Below are 3,858 nucleotides of genomic sequence, written 5' to 3'. Positions count from 1 at the left end.
ACAGAAGGGAAGTACATCAGGAAGTCTGTGTAGTCGCCAATTGTTAAGTTGGCGTTCTCCGATCTCTAGCATATTTAACTGGCGGTCACCAGGCTTGTGTCTTAGTCGCCGTATGTGTGCTTAGGCGACCAAGTGGTCAGAGACCGCCGAAAGAGGGACATCGCCGAAGGATCAGGAAGGCTTGTTCAGGGCCTTCAAAGGGCACGAGTACGAAGGACGAAGTTATTAGATGATCTTTCCCTAGCCACAGGTCGAGGCAAGGGAACAGTTTACCAGAACATGCATGATGTGCAAGTAATGCAGATCGTGATAGCGGCAGGCGAGACCACAGAGAAGGTGTACATGGTGACACCCCGTGCTCGCCACTAGAAGAGATCGCGCTCCAAGGCAGCTATGCACCGAGTTACTCCTTGCATGGGTAACTTAGTCAAACAGCCTGAAGAGTAGAAGTGATGCTCAAGTAGAGGACGCTCCAGATGGTGACACGTGTACAGCTGGATGCGAGCCACGTGTCCAGAGGTGTAACGGTCAGGAGAGAGAAAATGAACAGGTATATAAGAAATTCTAACGAACTTTTGAGGTACACGCGTTTAGAACACTTCTTTACGCTTTGAGAACACTTGAGTACATTGAGAGAGCATTTGCACGGTTCCTTGAGTTTTAGCTTTTCTCTCTTAGTATTTGGTGATTCCGTCACTGACTTGAGCGTCGGAGCGCGATCGGCCGCAGCGGCGCCACTCTGTCTTTTTCAGGTTCTTGAGGAGAATCGAGGTGTGAAGGACGGAAGCTAGCATGGTGCAAAGCCGATCCAGAGGGAGATACCTTTGACGTGGCAAGACTCTTGCACTCGACTCAACCGGCAGGATCATCAGGCGCCCACCGTGGGGCCGTGTAAAACCTGTTTCCCATCCACAGCGTGAGTTCTTGAGATTTCTGAGATTTTTGTGTGGTTGTGTGTTCGTGCAACCATTTTCGGTGTATCGGTGTTTTTCACTGATCGTTAGAAGTTTTGATCGATAGTTTGACGTTCTTCACCGTTCGTTTGAGCTTTTGTTCGGTGGATTGAGGTTTTTCACCGCTTGCTTGAGTTTTGTTCGGTGAATTGAGGTTTTTCCCTGTTCGTTTGAGTTCTTGTTCGGAGAGTTGAAGTTTTTCACTGTTAGCACGAGTTTCAATCGGTAAATCGAAGACTTTACCGTTCGTTCGTGTTTCTGACCGGTGAATCGGAAGTTTTGGCAAAGAAGCAGTAGGTTTGTGCTGAGATCGCAAGTTTCTGTGAAGGTTTTGCGTCCGAATCGATCGGCATGCTGTTGTGGTTGGGTTCTTGGAAGTTCTTGAGAGTTTGAGAGTTTTTGACCGATTGATTGCTGGATCAATCGTTTGCTGGTGAAGGTTTTGTTTGCTGAAGCTTAATTTGTTGATTTTTCATGAGAAAGATGAGAAGCACACGTTCAAGTCCTGTTGTGCCAGTTGCTACAGAAGGCGTCATGACTATGGCGCAGATGATGGAGATCTTGCGCGCGCTGCAAGAGAATGTGGAGGCATCGCGCATAGAGCAGGCAAAGATGCATGAAGACCTGGTCGCCTCACAGGCTAGGAATGAAGAGCTCAGCAAAGTCACTAAGGAGTTGCGTCAAGCTCTTCAGGAGCAGAGAGGACGCACAGTTGTTGAAGAAGTTGCGCCGTCATCACCATCGCGCGTTTTTCCAATGCCGTTTTCTCCGGCGATCACGGACACGTCGATCCCTGCGAGCGTGGTACCTGTGAAAGCCTCTTTCACCGCGTGGAGGATCCTGAGGCACATCTCACTACGTTCCACACGCAGATGATGCTGTCGGGAGGCTCAGATGTTGTATATTGCAAGATGTTTGTGAGCACGCTCCAGGGAACAGCGCTGGAATGGTTTGTTAGCCTTCCTACAGGTCACATAACCAATTTCCAGCAGTTTTTGAAGCTTTTCGTTGATCAGTACATTGTGAACAAGGCGCCACCTAGGGTGTCTTATGACTTGTTGGACGTAAGGCAATACCAGGGAGAGTCCCTCAGGGACTATTTGAATCGCTTTGGAGCACAGATGGTCCGCTCGCCTGCTAAAGACGAGGAGATGCTGGTATACGCCTTCAAAAAGGGCGTGTTGCCGGGACCCTTCTGTGAGGCGCTGATTAGGGCCCACCCCGCCACGTTTGCTGAAGTTAGGCGACTTGTCGTGGCCCACATCGCCGACGAGAGTGAGGTCGCCGTAAGAGAGGGAGCGTGGCCCCTGCTAGGCCGCGAGCCCAGACTAGAATTCAGCCGCAGAGGGTGCTGGAGACGATGGCGACCAAAAAGGATCAGAGGACTCGCCATCCTTATGATCCAAAGAAAAACAAGAGAAGGGGCCCAGGGCGCCCCAGGGAGTTCAATCGCCCACCAAAGTACAAGTTTGTCATGGGGTTGGCGGATCTGATCGCCATTCCCAACATAGTAGCCAGGCTCAAGGCACCTGAGAAAGTGGGCGACAAGGTGTTAGGACCAAAACCAAACGCCTGGTATGAGTTCAACCAGAGTTTTGGTCACACCGTTGATTCGTGTTTGGCCCTGGGATACCAGCTCGACGACCTGGTCAAGAGCAGTTTCTTGAATGATTACCTGCTGGACAAGAGGACGGGGGGTGCGTCGAGCTCTCAGCCGGCGAGTAGTGAGGGTCAACAGCATGAGATGCCCACTCATGGCGAGATCCACACCATCGCTGGAGGTTTCTCGAGTGGTGGATGCACTGCATATGCAAGGTCTCTGATGACGGTGGATATGTTCGAGGATCACTCGCCAGATGTGGACATTACGTTCACAAAGGAGGATCTTAGGAACGTTGTGCCTCACAACAACGATCCCATAGTCATCTCGCTCGTCACGGCGGGAAGGAAAGTCCACCGGGTACTGGTGGACCAAGGAAGCTCGCCAGATGTAATGTTTTGGCCGACTTTCACGCAGTTGCAACTACCCCTTGACTAGCTAAGGCCCTATGGAGGATGCTTATATGGGTTGGCTGGCGACCAGGTGAAGGTCAGGGGGTACATCGAGCTGAGAACTACGTTCACAAACGAGGCGGCCTCAAGGACGGAAAAAATTAAGTACCTCGTCGTAAATGCCCCCTCAGCATATAACATTCTGTTGGGGAGACCAACCCTCAACCGAATAGGAGCTGTGCCCTCAACCAGGCACATGAAGGTTAAGTTACCCTCAATGGAGGGGGGTGATCACCATCAAATCTGACCAAAAGGAGGCGAAGAAGTGCTATGAAAATAGCCTCAAGAATAAAAGGTCAGTAAGTTACATCACCACGACGCCGTCTCCCGTTGTGAAGCCCAGGCCAACAGAATGGCGGGTTGTTGATGTGGCGATGGAAGTGGCCGCCGGAAGTGATGTCACCATGATAGACACTGAGGTTGAGGGAAAGGGCGCCGAACGGGAAGAAGAAGCGAGAAACCGCCCAGAGGAAGTGAGGGAATCGGGAATCGCCAGGGTGGTGATCGCTAGGGAAATCAGACCCAAACCCGTCGAGGAGTGGCTCGAGAGGGAGATCGAGGGAAAGGTCTTCAAGCTGGGAAGATCTTTGGAGGGTGAGCTCCAAGACCAAATCGCCAAGGTGATAGAACGGCATCTGGATGCTTTTGCATGGTCTGCCTCAGACATGCCGGGAATCGATCCCGATTTTTTGTGTCACCATTTGCAATGGACACACAGGTCAGGCCAGTGCGGCAGAGAAGAAGGAAGTTTAATGAGGAGAGGATATTAGGGATGAAACACATAAGCTCTTCGTCGCAGGCCATATCAGGGAGGTCCAGTACCCTGAGTGGTTGGCTAATGTCGTACTGGTGA

The sequence above is a fragment of the Phaseolus vulgaris genome, unplaced genomic scaffold (assembly GCF_000499845.2).
Source record: "Phaseolus vulgaris cultivar G19833 unplaced genomic scaffold, P. vulgaris v2.0 scaffold_16, whole genome shotgun sequence".
NCBI classification, from domain to species: Eukaryota; Viridiplantae; Streptophyta; class Magnoliopsida; order Fabales; family Fabaceae; genus Phaseolus; species Phaseolus vulgaris.
The sequence above is the reverse complement of the archived record's forward strand: the minus strand, read 5'-3'. Positions refer to the sequence as shown.